The sequence below is a fragment of the Temnothorax nylanderi genome, unplaced genomic scaffold, assembly GCF_030848795.1.
Source record: "Temnothorax nylanderi isolate EJ_2023f unplaced genomic scaffold, tnyl_v1.0 TNYL_tig0030_pilon, whole genome shotgun sequence".
Taxonomy (NCBI): Eukaryota; Metazoa; Arthropoda; class Insecta; order Hymenoptera; family Formicidae; genus Temnothorax; species Temnothorax nylanderi.
This window is the reverse complement of record NW_027249092.1, coordinates 973,393-990,272: the sequence shown is the minus strand read 5'-3', so window position 1 is coordinate 990,272 and position 16,880 is coordinate 973,393. Positions and strand designations below refer to the sequence as shown.

Genomic DNA, 16,880 nt, shown 5'->3' with positions numbered 1-16,880 from the left:
TCCGTATTTAATATCCATGTGACTGAAAATATTAAAATACTACATATATTAAACATTTCAAATATGTTGCATAAAAGGATATTAAATTATTTTGTTATTAAGTTAAAAAATTAACTACACGTTTGTAAACTTTTTTGATTAATGTAACCCGATCGTATCAATACATATGTATATAATGACGAAATTTTCTTTGAAATTATAAAACTTTAAATTAGTTTTATCCTCTATATTATTCTTTACATGTTTTGCTTTAATTTAAAGGCAACGCAAAAATGTCGTAAGCAACATTTCCTTTCTTTATACGTACGCGTTTTCGCAAATCCCACCCTCTTTTGCGTGTTCACCCTCCGTCATCCCTTCGGCAACGTTCTATTAGTCGTGAGAGATGTAAATTATAACTTCCCTAAAAGGTAGTTTGCAAAGTACAACGCCATTATAAATTCACGTTCACGTTCAGGCGGCCAGATCTCGTCGGTGGTGGCGGCCGCGACGGAGTTTCGGAAACGCACACGCCATGAACGCGGCACTTTGCACACCGCGACACACCCTGCGCCGTTAATTCGTTATTTTACTTCACCCTTTACGGCGGATAGGTACGATTTTCTCCGCAATTTATAGTAACCGATACCGTCGATGGCCATTCGTATTCGAAAACGAGCCGACACTCTTCTTATCTCCTCTCTCTTTCGCGCTCTGCGTGTCTTCCTCGCCTTCTGCTTTTCAGACGAAAAAGAAATTCCCATCGCGACGGTCTGGCGCGTACATCGATAGGATCATACATACATTAATGGACGAGAGCTTGTAATGCGAATTCGCGGGCACTCCGATATTAAGACGATTCTGCTCAATCTCAAAGAATGCAATCCTCAAAGTGATTTGATCGAACTACGCCAATTGCATTTCCAGTCTGATAAGCTCAAATCTGTTATAAATCTAATATTTTATATATCGTCGTATAGCTATACAAAGTTTGCTATCTGCTTACAAAAGGCACTTGTCAAAATATTATATTATATGCAATCACTGATGTAATATAAAGCTTTCGCGGAAACTTAGCGAACGATTTCAAGTTTTGGTACACGTACGCCCAAACATATATGCGTATTTGCGAGGATTAATGACGTACACGTACTCGCCGTAAGTCAACCGTAAGACGGGCAGAAATTAATTAAGCGCAACCGGCATTCGCTATGAATTCCAGGTTTAATATCGTAAGACGGGTGAGGTAATTGCGCCTTCATTTTATATCGAATTAATTGACGCCGTTAAGTCATAGCCTTCGCGCTTCTCCACTCTGAACTTTTGTAATTCTACTGACGCGAGTCGCGATATTTTAAGGCATTTTAATACGCGTTAATACCCGCACGGTGTGCATGTCGCCACGCATCTTGTTTTGTATAACTGACAAGTGTTTTCGATTTTACGATCTAACGAGGAAACGTGCACAAGTGCTCACCTGCGATTTTGATAAACTTTAGATGTCATGGAATAGTCTGAAAGATGCGTTTCTTAGATAAGTACTTTGTCGCATGTTAAAGGAAAAGTATTGAAACGGCCATTCGAAGCTAAATGTTTGATTCTACGAGAATGTCATTAAAATCGTTAAATATGGAGAAAAAAAATATTTAAAACCATAAATTTTTATGGTATTAAATGTTTCATAATCGTGTAATTGGATTTTTATATATTTTTAAAGGCAATTTGAATTTGTTAATATTATAATCATCGTTAATATTAATAAATCTGTGATCTAATGCTTTTAAAATTCTGTTCTTATAAAAACGTTGAAATCCATAAAAATAATATCAAAAACACTCAAAATAATATGATATATTTGATAATCTAAATGTGATATTGCTATAATAAAATGCATTAAATACCATAAAACTTGGTCTAATGTCTAATGGATCAAATACATTGACTTAATCTCGAGCAGCCATTTAATTAATACGTTAACGTATGCTAGGATATTTATAAATTTAGATATTACTTTAAATTATTTCACGACGTATCTATAATAGATAGAGAATATTTGCATACATCTCTTTGAAAGTGAAGCGATAATGTATACTTAATTGACTTTTAATAAAAGTAGACGATAAATATGCAATCGATCGATTCTTAACGTATTACCTTATCTTGCATTTTCGCAAAATTCCACGTTATCTATATATATACGATATCATAGGCTGCGTTAATACCAGTGCACAAACTACGCAGAAACTTACGGATTAGAAGCCAATTATTGACCATTCAATGTATGATCATTCGAGCGATGTGAAAAATGTCAAATTAGCGGACCCGCTTTTGGTAGCAACCGGTGAAGGCAGCAACCGGTTTGCTTTTTTCCCCCATGCACGATTCAACCTGTCCCGAGCTCGCAAACCGCTCTGTTTTCTTCAAAATAAAATCCGCGATAAACTAATCCCGTTTCTCACTCGCAGCAGAATCGTGGGGGAAAATTGCACGCTGAATTTTATGGTGGCGATCTACATTTTTGTAATTTGCAATAAAATATATTGCAACGATATATCTCCTAATACGATAACTTCTCTCGGTGGAATTAGTTCAATTCACGTGTGCACTTGATATTGGAAAACCTCCGTCCGAGCGCGATATGCAATTAAGATGATACTCGTCGCGAATACCGGCGAATAGCGACGACCATCTCGACTATTTAGACGCAGAAGTCGCGGATTACGTTTCCATTATTTCAAAAGTTGCCAGAACCATGGAGATACGGAGCGTTGCATTTCCTATCCCATGATGGCTGACAACGTCCCACCCCACGCCACCCCACCCTACCCCACTCCACTGGCGCGCAGCTCTCTCACAAAAGCGACGGGTCCAGAAAGGACGAGTCTAGCCTAACCTAACCCTTACTTAAGCTCCCTTTTGCACTTGGCGGCCATGTTGCTCCGAGGGTTGGGCCATCAAAACGACGGCGACTCATTGGCCGCGAGAGGAGGGAGAGAGAGCGAGAGCTCCTCCATTTCCGTCTTACTCCGTCCGTCGCCGTGTCTCTCGTTCCGTCTCCTTCCTTCAACGCTCTTCTTTATCCGACATCCCCGACGGCGCGTCTCTCCGTCCTCCTCACAGCTTTTCTCGCTCTAAACTGACGTCTTTTTCCCCGTCCTCGTCCGTCTCATTCTGAATTCTGTATTCCCGTCCTTACCTTCCGTTTCTTCCTTCCCCGCGCCCCGCGAATTCCGTCTATCTCGCCCCGCCAGTTTCTCCGCCACGAGTAAAGTTTGGTTTATTTTTTATTATTCCTCATGTTTGTCGGACATGTTCAGAGTCATCCTCCGACTATGCGACCCTTTGCGTTCCTTGCCGTGAGGCCACGTGAAATTTATTTCGCGAGTTCGATGTTCTAGATATCGCTAGATGTCCGCGATGGAAAAGCGTTCGCGGATGATGGCACGATACCTCGTCCGTACAAAAAAAGAGTTGGAGTTATTTTTCTGGTCCATTTACATATTTCGCATTTTTCGCCGAGACTTTGCGCAATTTTATCTCGCGATGATTACTTAAATGTGAGCAGTAATTTTTATTTCGTTATTTTATGGAATATTGCACTCGAAGGCTATTTCATGTTTGCGATAGCATTTCTTGAAACCAAGAGATTGCCCGATGATAATGTTAATCATTTTGATGTAAGAACTAAGTGTTTTATCTAATTTGTTTTAAAATAATTGTATTGTAAATAGAAAATTTTAGATGTTATTTCTGTTGTGTGTATTTTAATAGAAAATTATTTGTATTATCTTAAAGGAGTAGGAATTACCGGAATATTAAGAATTATACTTCGTCCCAGGTAGCAAGACTCGTCATTTTGACGTCAATTGACGTCAAAAGTCTGTCATTTTGACGTCTTTTGACGTCATTTGACGTCAAAATGACGAGTGCTTGCTACCTGGGGTAAAATATATTTAATGTGTTTAAATTAACATATTTAGTTGCTATTTTAAATATTTGTTAGATAGATATTTTTTAACGAAGCAGATATATCAAATTAACTTTTTTTAATTTCAACTATTTTAATATGCAAAAAATATGTATTAAGCTTTATTAATATTACGAATAATTTTATATAAAACATATTTTATTAGAATGTATTTTATTGAAGAGTATTATTTTTTAAGACATTTATGTATATACTCTTTCTATATTCTCCTCTATTACCATTAATTTAATTACATTATTGCCTAAAAAGATGAATTTAAAAAAATGCTTTGCAATAAAAAGATGAAGGTTAATTCTATGACTTTTAACTTTAGGGACTCTACTATCAACAAAAGGACATACAAATCACTTTATAAGTTTAAATAAATGCAACAAAATAATTCACTTACCTGCTACTGTAAAGCTTTGCTAACAGCACCTTGAAAAGCTTCGAAAATCCGTATGACTGTTTAAACTCGTTCGTCAACTGATGGAAACTGAGTGAGTTTTGGCTTGTTTTGGCTTTCTCTGAAAAGGTAAAATTCTGGCTCCACCGTTAGTTAGACAACCCTCTCCTAGCTTTCTAATTCTTTCTTTTTTTATCGTGTTCGTCGCTTTCTCTAACCCTTTACCAATTGCAAACGCTTCAACCGACGGCATGAACCGTTCTGAATTCCTTTCCACTTTAACCCTTTTTTATGATCGCTCTAAAAAAGGGAAAGTTTGTCAAACTTGCTCTCATACAATAAAATTCGAAGAAAGGGTTATTCTAAAAATGTCATCTTTGAATGGAATGATATATTTCATATTTATTTCGGAGAAAATTTATTAGACCTTGTGCTCCATGACAAAGTTAATTTTACGTCTTTTAATTTCTGCACGGTCCAAGCAAATAAATAATATATTTCTTTGTATGTAAATTATTTGATTTAGTATTATAGAAGTATTTAAAACAAAAACAGAGTTACATTTATTAAATGTAAACAAAAATAATCGATTAAAAGTTTTCAATATTTTTTTTATCTATTATTTAAGAGAAGTAGAATATAAATCAGACAAAAAATACTTTTCAATTTAAAACAAATATCACGGAATTGCATGAGTTTTGAAGTTTCTTGGAGATCCTCTTATTCATCGATTAATAGAATATTTCGATGTTTTTGTGTTGTTTTTTTTATATCTTTTTATATGTAATTGTAAGACAAAACATTGATTCTTTCAGTTTTAATTAATATTGAGAGGTAAGTCTACTGTTGAAAGGTTAGTTGTAATTAATATTGTGTGTAATAAAAAATCGATTCAAAATAGATTTTTTACAGTTTAGACAAATAATATTAATAGTAGAACGCAAGTTTAAAAATATTATTTAATTTAGGTTAAAATAGTTTTGGAATACAGCGATACGTTTAATTAACAAATAAACGTTTTAAGCATTTGGAAAATTAATATTTCTTTGGAATTGCTAATTTTTTTAATTTGTTATATATCATATATGCGAAACTCACACGCAAATCTCATTTTTTATTTCTGCATTTATGGAAGGCATACATATTGTGGCTGTGATTTTTCCAAAGATACATTAATTTTCATAATGTATACATATATGTTTACTTATTATGTGATTGTGATTTCTAACGTTATATTAATTATCGTGTACCTGCAATATACCTACATGTACTTAATTTATAGATGAGGTACTTAAAAAGAATATCAGTAAATTCATTACTGCTTTATTCGAAATATTACGTGTTGTTTTTATCAAATACGATCTGTAATGCATAATTATTTTAATTTTATTAAATATCTAATATTATTTGACAGAGGGTAGGGTAAAAATACTAATACAATTCTTGTTGCACAGAAGAAAGTTTAACTTTTATACATGATGTATAAAATAAATGCTATATTGCAAATTAATTAAATTATTAGCAGTATCAATTATTACCGTATAAGCTCGATTAACAAAAGGCAATATTTATTGTTGAAAGATAATTGGAATTTTTTTGTTCTAAGTGAAAGATTTACATATGTATGTACATATATCACGCCTATGTAATAATATTATGGATATATGATTCAATTTAATATGAAAATTTAAAAGAGTTAGTATATATACATATATATGCTAAATGTATTAATATTATAACTATATAATTGTATGCATAATTCTTTTATTGGTACACTTTGTACAATTAATAAATTCACGAATGTCAGTATGTGAACATATGTAGCAAAATTTATTACATTGATTGTGAGAGTTTTTAAAGTAAACAATTACATTCAAGATACAATTTGCGACGTCTTAGGTAAATGAAATATATTATATTCTGTTTCTATTTTTATTATTCTCTCTATCTTCTTAAAGTTCTATATTTTATAGCACGAAGATTATTAATAATTGGGGAACTGCACCGATGAAGAAGTCCAACGTTGTTTGGTGTAGCCTCCTGTTACGTATACTGAAGGTATACCGGACAGGAATACACTCAGGATACATTCAGTATACGTACAGGGGGTTTCACATTCCTCATCGGATAACGCCTCGTCGGTGACTGCACCAGCCAAGGATGCAGAGCCTGATAAGATCGACGGCAGACTGGCATCGCGTAGAGTAGACTAACATTGTATCTTCTGGAATTGCTGGCATGAAGTGGCAGACGACCTCGATATCGTTAATATCTTCCATTCCTAATCCAGGTAAAATTTTGGTTAATTTTTAATTAAGTTGTAAAGTGTAAAAAGATGTAAAAAGATGTATTCGCGTTTCTCTCACCGCAAACAATCCTGATTGTGGGCAAGGCAAACCTAATTCAAATTAGGTTTGAGACAAGATGTTTATTAAATGTTGTTGACTTGTGTGGGACGCAAGTGATCTTGTGATAAACAATCCAATTGAAATGATTGTTTAATGTACGGTGGAAGTCCATACGCGTTTTGCTTTTCATGGCCATCTTGAGTTCGCCTATGGATAATAACACTCGAGTTCGCCTATGGATAATAACACATAAATAACACTCGAGTTATTAATGGATATTGAATGGCAAGAGCGGATATCCTAAAGTTTTTGTCACGGAGTTCCGCGGAAACGAAAATATAGATCGAAGATTTATTGATCGCGTTCTTGAAAAGATCCCACGCGAAAAGAAAAAAAAAGGGAAAACGATGACTAATCGGTCATAAAACGACCTCATCTTCCTGTGACCCCACGATTCTCGAAAGCCCGTGGAGTTTGGAAGCCCAACGTGCCGAGATGTCAGACTGGTTGCCTGCTGTTTGGGCCATTGCGGAAATCTTCCACCGAAATGTAAGGCAGCTCGCGTTACAATCGATCAATATTCGTCTACCCCAAAAAGCATGCATCGTTATTACACCATTATGCGCGATCGTCGCGATACACCTGGAAATATTTTTAGACCGCGGAACGAGAAATTCGAAAGTATACTGACCTAATATTATTACTCGTTATTGTTTCCGTCTGGGTCTCTCTCTATCTGCGATCGGGTTAATTTTTGCGGCATCGTCATCACGTAGATTTCCTATTTGAGCATCGCCAACTGAAATCAACCGATATGTGAAATCTGACACGTAGGATCCTTTTCCGATATATATGTCGAGCACCGCACACTGAGGAGTTCCGAAGGGGGCATTCGGGATTGCGAATCACAGAAGGCACTCCGAATCTCGTCTTCGCGACGTACGAATGACAGCTCCGCTCGGTCTACATGCTACGAGTGACGTTCACGGTGGATACGCTCCGTCCGTTTCGTTCGCCGATTCGCTGAGTCGTGGCTCGATGCGAAGGACAGGCGCTCGACGCAATCGTCGAGGAGAAAGAGAGATAAACTCGAGAACGGGCGAGAGTCGAGAGACGAGACGAAAATGGGGGAGGCGTAGAGAACGAGGAACGGAATAGAATGGGAAAGAATGCGCACGGCCGGGGAACGGAAGAATAAAGGGAAAAAAAACTGAAGAAAAGCTGACGCGCAGGCAGGAAGATGAAACGGGATGATTAGAGACGTGTGCCGTTCATACGTCAGACGCCAACTGGAGGTTGATGCAGCTGGAACTAGACGCCCCCGGTCTCCCGTGAGACGACCGTGACGCGTCCCGCGGACGACTGTCGGCGTCGCGGCGCTCCGGCGTTGCACGTCACTCGCGCGGGTGTCGGGTCTCTTCGTCTCTTCGTGCCCCTGGTCTCCTCGGATGCTCCGAATGCTCCGATCCCGTCCGGGCGTCCCGATCGTCCAGGAACGACGTTACGAGCCACGGAAGAAGCGGCTTCCTCTGGCGGCGGTTGGCCGACGATGCCATCGTTAGAGAGTTAGTGCCGGGACGACCTCGCGACGCCGACGCCATGCGGCGTCGCTCTGCGCCCGGCCGCGTCTAGGGACGAGCCACGTCAATGGTTGTGTGGGTTTTCAACCACCGCACACACGAATGCATGTACTCTTTAGATGCACGGGGGGTATATAAAGTCGGGGTGGATATAGGGGCGACCGGGAGGGGCGGCTCTTGATAACGCGCAGGGTCGACCAACCCCTCTCGCTCCATCTCTGTCTCTCCCTTTCTCTTCCCCTTTCTGCCTCTACCTGCCTCCCTCTTGCCGAGCTTCCGCTCTTTGTCTCCCTCATTGCTCCGGAACAACTTCTCTTTCTCTCCCACACCTATCCTATTTATCTCTCTCTTTCTCTTTCATGTTCATTGTCTCATTTCCTCTGTCACCTTCTGCTTCTCTCGGGATTGTTCCATCTTTCTCATTCTTATCGGGATCGATCAACCCTTCTCCGTTACCTTCTCACTCCGTCTATCGTTTACGTTTTCTTCATCCACCCTACGGACTCTATTTCTCTCTCTTTCTCTCTCGATTCTCTCTCCCTCGCTTTGGCTCCGTTTATTTCTTTCTCTCTTTAACTGTCTTCTTATAATGTCCTCTCTGTTTTTCTCCTGATGCTTAGTCCTGCCGCTTTCTCGCCCTTCCTTCGAAGCGCGCTGGCGTCGATTTGATTTCGCCGCGTCTCTGTGTGCGCGCGATGTCGCTCCATAGCTTCCCCACCACTCGCTGACTCTGCGTGTGACAGCGAGTCAGTGAGCTTTACGCAACTCCCCGTGGATTGAGAAGGTGGTGTAACCTGGCGCCACCAGACGGTGTTCACCCAGAAACTCTTCGCCCCTGAATTCGTGACGTTTTTATTGGGCGACGCTCTGTTACGTGAAAGAGAGAGGGTACGAGTATTGCGAGCTGCCCCTGTGTGTGATTTCGTCTCACTTTCCTTCTTTCTCCGTTTCTCATTCGCGCCTGCGGACACCTTTTCAGTTTACTCTTTGTCTAGTGTGCAGGTAAGGTTACGACCTCGTGAGTTTGCTACAGAAACCCCCGCGGTAGCGAAAATTATTAATTCGACGAGTAGTTGGCTCGTAAATCGGGAGAAACGGGTCGCATACGCCAAGATGAATCTGCGAACGTTTAAAGAACAGTGAGTCAGATTTTTACGTGCGAACTGGCGTTGCGATAGATTTGCATAGATATTAAGACATATTACGTAACATTTAATATGAGGTAATACGAGATTGCGTGTGTAAAAACAGTTAAAAATATAAAATTAAAAAAAATGAGGGAGGACAGGTTCTTTTAAAAATGGAATACACCTTTAACTTCAATACTTTATACTCTTTATAGCTGACGATTCACATGACGAGAGCAAAAAAGCTTCATGATAAATTTAATTAGAGAATGTAAGAGTCAATAAAGAATATAGAAAAATTTCCAAGCGACTATTCTATGTTGATTAAGCTTTCTATTCTATGAAAATCCAGATGAATTCCATAGCTTCGAATATTGACCTTCACGAAATACCTTGTTAGGTGCTGCCATCTGTACAGCACAATCCAAAACATTCGTTTATAGATTCCCTTCGACATCACACACGCGTGTGTACACGCGTACACACGTTAAACCGGTAGTAAGCGACGTTTGTGACGAGGAATTTGGCCTAAGCGTTTCAGTCGTAGTCAGTTAATCTCTTGTTCGCTATCCTTGGTGCTTCAATGTACACAGTCTACTAGTCAGCTCCTTTAGAGTTGTCTTGTTCTCGTTTCTCATTTATCTCTTTTTCGAGAAAACGCTCTTTTGTGATTTTCAAATCATTTTTAAGATCGAAAAATAATACTATGAGAGAGAATAATAAACAGAGGTCAACGACATTACTGATTAGATTGCCGTTTGCCTCTCCCCCTAGGCATCCTACTATCAATATATTCAATCGTGCCTCCCAGAACCTGTTACATTCCTTTACGATATCTTATAAAAGAAAATTGATCATGTATATATCATGTATATATATATTTCAGAGAGGATTTTCTCTATAAATAGCTCATTCGATTCTGTACAATCTTTTTAGAATTTTAATGTCAGTAACAAAGTACTTAAATGTAAATTAGCTAATGGCAAATTTTATTTAGGAAAATTCAAGAGTATAAAAAGACGTCTGTTTTTATTAATTTTTTCCGAAATTAGATATAATCGAAATGAATCTTTTAATCGATTTGGTTCGGTACTTTAAAATTATTAAAAACGCGCACGCGTACGCGCGTGTGTGTATGTGTGTGTGAGACATGTATAATTTACAATTCATATATTTATAATTTACGTATATAAATATGTATAATAATATACATACAGCTCTTTTATGCAATTTAATAACTGATTTGTGAATTAATATATTTTTATCGATCCAATCTTATTAAATTTTATTAAAGTGTTAACTTCGATAAAATGTTCCAAACGTGATTTTAAAGTGGTATTAAAGATCCACTAGAATGTGTAAACCGGCCAGTATAATCGTCTCTTTTAATTTCTCCATCTCATTAAGTTCATACATTTCCTTGATTCTACGCCACTGTATATCTCGCGACTGAAATCCTAATATATGCAAAGGAATTCCGTGGTGTCTAGTTAAGCGATACCACATAAAGAAGCACGGCTGTAGGATACCACCATGAAAATCCGTACTTAATCGCGTCTGGATCCCGCGAAAAAAGAAACGAGAGCGAGGCCACCGACAGAAAACTCGATCTCCCCTTGAGGTTTTAACGTAGCCTGCCAGGTTTGCGCCTTCGGGAGCCAATGTAGTCATAAGCGTACGTATAGGTACACTAAAATCGGTGGCAATAACTTCGCACGCATCGCATCGGTAAACCGTCGTAAAACTGGAGAGCGAGCGAGAAGCAGCTCGAAAATACCGGCCGTCCGAGCATAATGGAGTAAGGACCGCACGAAAATAATAGATAATGGGATACATATATCAACGCAGGTTTGATGATTATAATAATGACCATCTCGGTGAGCGCATTCGTAAGCAAATCGACCGAAAAACCGTTCAGTGCAAAGGAGCAGTTAACCCACAAAGCATACACGCGTTTGCTTATATTATCCGTGTAGCTTTTCTTCCAGCCGTGATACGGCCGCATAGCGAGAGGGATTATTACGCAATTACGGCTGTAATTTCGGTCGCGTTTCGCGCGGATATAGATCTGTCCTCTTTTCCACGCAGCAACGGCGAAGTCGGCTGGTAATTCTAAACGTATCCTAGTGTCACAAAATTTATATTCTACCGCTTGGTGTATATACGTGCGTGTGTTCGTACGCGCGTGTGATATGAGAACATGTATGTGTGCAGATTTATACGATATAATTCTTGACTATGTAATTGGAAGAAACTACTATTAAGTAATTTATTGATACATGATAATTAATATGTTTATTTAACTCAGCTTATCGATATTATTTTAAGATTGATGAAGTATTTTATTATTATTATATAGCAATAACAAACGTATTTACAGTTTGTTTTATGTTTCTTTAGATTGTTGCATTGTTAAATTTTGCTTTAATTTTATGATCACTCTTATCGATTTTATAAATCTACCTGCAAAATTTCACTTGGATATTTTCGCTTTATATCACTCAACATCTCACTTTTCTCGCACTCACTCTTTTGAATTATGTCTCGATATTTCACTGCACTATAATTTAATTATTCTTAATTTTTATTAAGCTTCTACGAAGAAGAGAGAATATTCCACACGTGCTGTATATTTATTTTCATATAATATTTATCTTTATATAATATCGGTGATATATTATCGAGTGAGAAGTAATAATTCGATGCTTCTACCGAATCATAAAATATATAAAAATTGACCAAATTAATTATTCCTACGACGCATCTAAATGGTGTGGGATTGTAGCCGAAGAGAGTAAGAGAGACAACGCAGGGTTAGCCTGGGCAGATCCGGTATCGCTCTGGTTCGAAGGGGGCGAGCCTGCCCGAGGCAAGCTAGAGGCAGCCCAGCAGGCAGGTTCGCACAGATGTGCGGCGGCCATCATGAATGCCTGTAAAATATGTATTCTCGTGCGGCCCGGTTGGTAAGAGAACAGAAGGTGGGGAAGGGATGGCAGTGTAGCAGATGAGAAAGAGCTGGTAGGAGGAGGCGAGGTGGGGACGGGGTTCGAGCGCTTGGGGCGAGGGAGAGGAAGAAAAACCGTCGGAAAAGAGAAGGAGGGAAGCAAAGAGGGGTTGGAACGGCGAGCGCATTCAGCTTCGGTTCAGGGCGGGAGGGAGGAGAGGAGCGGTTCCCGAAAGAGGGAGAAGCGTGAGTGAGGTGAACAAGCGAGAAAAGAGGCGGAGGGCGAGCGAAAGAGAAAGATAGGAAGGGACGAGCGGGCAGTGTGCATGCATCGCAGTTTCATTTCACAGCGGAGTATAAAAGCAAAAAAGGCGAGAAGGTATCGAGGCCCGAGGGTACGCCACGCGGAATAGAGATGACCGGGGCGCATTATAATTGTCCCTTCGTGTCGCGATATCCACACGTCCGGTGAAAGCATGAAAAGCATTTACTGGTGGAAACGGGTGGCGCTGATAATTCAGCGGTACTCTAGATTACCCAGGAATAGATACGCGACGTTAGTGACCTAGGACGTTGAATGAATATTTTTATAACGTTGCGCGTATTATATTATTGAAATGCGATCAGTGATATGCATAATTCGGTTGCCAAAAGGAAGTAGAAAGAAAGAAAGAAAATACTGAATAACTACTATCATCACGCAAATACATACATAGGTATACCTACGAGTGTATCGATTGACACAAGCAAGAAATGCCTGCAAGCACAGCGTAGAAATACATATTCGACATACAGACAATCCTTGCAACCAAGTAATACTGAAAAATTGGCGGCATATTGGAGAAACACCGTTGCATTCAAGTGATTGAAGATAAATGTCCCCATAAATAGGATGTTTCTATAACAGACCGAGAGTATAAAAAACGAGGATGACTCAAAGACAGTATAGTATAGTAAAACGATATTCGAAACTCAAATGGTTACATAATCCGAAAACAGAATTATAATTTTTTAATCTTTATACGTTTTCTAATTTCTTTCATCTTTCTCTCCCTTTTTCTTTGCCTCTTTATAGTTATGAGACATTATAGATTTCTTAATTAATAATTATCACATTATTTCTTCCAAGATATTTCATAATTATAGTTACCAAGTATACTTTGCCAAACCAAGTGTGCTAATATTCAATCACTATCATGATTTTCTTCAGATGAATATACAGATGAATATACATACCACAATTTACTTGCTTCCATGAATACAGGCATTATCGAAAATATCTTGTAAATAATATAAAATATTAGTCTCTTCGTTCTTACAGTTGTAAAATATTTCTTATCGAGTTATGTGCATTTCAAAGCGTTAACAACATCAAATGAGATATACATAGGCATACATACACGAGATGTCATATGATCTACGAGCAATGCGCTTTAATTAGTGCCGACGTGATCGCGCCGGATTTGACCGGGCGACGTATTTACGCGCAAGCACGAACGTCGGACGGGTAAAGAAAAAAAAAAGAATATTAGAAATAAAGGAAATATCCCGTCAGTCGGCGTGCCAAACGAGTCGCGAGTGCGGCCAGCTCCGTGTAACATGTCCTACGACTTTACAACTTTGTGTAATGCCCGCGTCACCGCAACGATATTTACGATCGTCCGCGGGATTATAATATCTTATTTCTGCGTGACGCGCCTCGGATACGTATCCGGTTCTCCTAGATCGCGCATGCGTGGGCCAGGGCAGAGTATTTTTCAAATTACGCGCGGTTATTCCGCCTCCCGTGCCGTATTGCACCTCACCGCGCTGCATCGCATCGCGCTTGCGAGCACGTGCAACGCCTCAAAGGGATTGCAGAATAGGATGATGCTCGTCTGCGGGACGTATCGATTTAACAGTATTGCTATCTTCCTTATTACCTCCGGTAAGGTAATCCGTTGATATCGCATTGGATTCGTAGGAGAAGGGGGGGGTTTACAGGCAGGGTGGCAAAGGAAAAGCGTGGCGGGGCGGTGAGGGAAGGAAGGGAAAGAGAGGGGGAGAAGATATCGGCAGCGAGTTAGGATGGGATATTCGAGAATCGAGCGAAAGACGATCTAGCGTCGTCGTTCGCTTGCAAACTTAGATACGCACATACCAGAGCCCGAAAGAGAGAGAGACGCTCTCGGAGCGGGCTCGTTATTTACAGCTCGCATGAATCACGAATACGCCGAGATAAAGTTAATGCAACGCTCGAATATTTGTTCACGGATTTTCCTTTTTTTTTTATAACGAGCAACCTCCACTTAACTCTACTTAATGTAACTACGTGGCTCGTGATTGACGCGTAATCACTTATTGCACGATATATGACCGTGTATGATAGCTGCTGCGAAATACAGCATTTCACATTAAGATTACATAATTTATTTTATTTTTGTACTTCGCTACACAGCTTTTCATAGCTGTCACACATAAGACGTAAGTTATTATAGATGTATCGATATAAATAACGGGAATAAAATTTAAAAAAGAGAATGACGAAAGACTATATTTGAATTCTTTAAATAACAATCTCATTCAGTAATCGTCGCTTAAAAATGGTCGAACGTCACGGTAGGTTTTTTCTTGCTCCTGCTTTAGTAAGTTTCATACTGATCTTTAATATCTGAACCTATTCGTTCGTCTGTTTTGCCGCCCTCGCGTTATTTTTCCCTATATGCCGCAACTAAAGGAATATATACGCTCCTCTTCACACGCTCTTCCACTTATAACCTTTATTCCAATAAAACTTCCCCGTACTCGGAAAGTGGAAAGGGGAGAGAGGAGGGCATCTGTTATACCCTGGACTGCGTACGCGGCTTCATAGGATGGTCACGGCGAATGGTCCATCCCCCGACACCTATACCCTCATCTTTATTTCTGCCGGCTTTCTGTGAATCCCTCCACCTCTCTCCCTATTTCTCTTTCTCTTTCTCCCTCACTCGCTCGCTCTCTCTCTCTCTCTCTCTCTCTATGGCTGACCCTTTGCACGATACAAATAGTAATGCATGACGTAAAACATGGTTGCGATTATCTTGCGATATCACGTTACAAATGTTTGAATCCAGTTAATGCACGTCATTGTTCACATGCATTACTACTTCTCTCAAAGTTTCCCCTTGCGGTGAAACATAACGATAATTTATGATGTAAACCAAAAATAGAGGTCTATTAATGGCGTTGATAAATATTATCGGGTGTAAACTCGAAAACTGAGACTTCCTTGAAGCCAACTGACGCTAGCAATAACGCATCTACAAGAAGGGTTTCGAAACATCGCAGCAATGGGATAAAAGTGGAAGTAGAAAAGTATTATACAGACGAAAGAAATATTACACGTGAATGAAACATGAGCGGGACTTACGGTTGTAATGAAAAATTTCTTAAAATATTAATAAAATATTTAAAATACCTTATAAAATATTAAATTATGTGTGATGCAACTGTGGATGGGAATCAAACCGGTATCAAACGGTCTGTGCTAATATCGATTTTTATTCGTTAATTAGTTAGGCAAAACGGAAAATCCTCCAAAAACAGGTTATTATGAGGAATACAAAAATATACTTTTTTCTATTTTTTTTTACTTTATTCACTATCAAAGCAGCTATTAATATTTGTGAATCTTGATTTCCTGTCAAACTTCCTAATTTATCGCTTAACTTCTCTTTTGCTAATTGGCCATTATATACATGTAGCATCAATATAACTAATTGGCACTATCTTTAAGGAATTGTATTAATTATAAAATTTTATGCTTACGTGATCGTTTAGATGAATTATTGTAAATCAAATTTTACCTAACCAATTTTCAATAATTTTATTAATAGAGTACGTGTATTTACCTATTTCATCGACACTTCTTAAACTAATTTCTTCATTATCTGTTAACTTAGAATATCATGCAAATCATATGAAAATAAAATTAATATTTTCTTTGGTAAATTCTATGTTTATGAGATGGTGCTTGAGCTCGTTGTTACCTATTCGTATGCGACGTTATCCGTATATCCTGAAATAGAGAGTAAACGATAAATAGCAGCGTTATAGCGAACTTGGTGCAAACTTGTGCTCGGACTTTACACGAAATATATCGAATAAAATCATCGCCGTTATACTCGCGATAGTGGCAGCGAAAACAATTCTACCGCATTAAGATACGACGTTTTACGTTTTTGTTAAAAAGGTGGGACGCGCGGCGGCCGGTCGTCAACTTCTGATTTTAATTAAAGCAGGAAGGAGAACGACTGGAATTGGAACGTCGGATTCCCTTTCTGGTTGAATCGAGGAACGATTACAGTCGACCTCCTGTTTCCCTCCTGTCCGCTTCGCTTCTTCCCTTCTCTCGGGGCTCTCACTTGGTTCTCTTCTCTTCTCTCGGGGTCTCTCTTTCTCTCCTGCTCTTAAGTTACCTACGCAGACAGAAATATTCGCGGAGAGCCCCGCCTTGTGCCGCCATCATGCTCTCAACTGGCGCGCGATTATTAGGCACCGTAATGCGTATT

General features: G+C 39.0%; 2 long non-coding RNA genes and 1 pseudogene across 2 annotated transcripts in view; 2 read left to right on the top strand and 1 right to left on the bottom strand.

The window, feature by feature from the left end:
• Positions 1-16,880, top strand: part of LOC139770497 (uncharacterized) — a 96,077-nt gene that overhangs the window by 49,989 nt on the left and 29,208 nt on the right. The gene's annotated exons all lie outside the window — the stretch shown is intronic.
• LOC139770499 (uncharacterized) lies at positions 6,100-6,897 on the bottom strand. Its single transcript, XR_011717777.1, has 2 exons — positions 6,719-6,897; positions 6,100-6,633 (listed from the first exon to the last, which is right to left on the bottom strand). It is a non-coding gene; the product is annotated as an uncharacterized lncRNA (long non-coding RNA).
• LOC139770520 (uncharacterized) lies at positions 7,300-9,660 on the top strand (annotated as a pseudogene).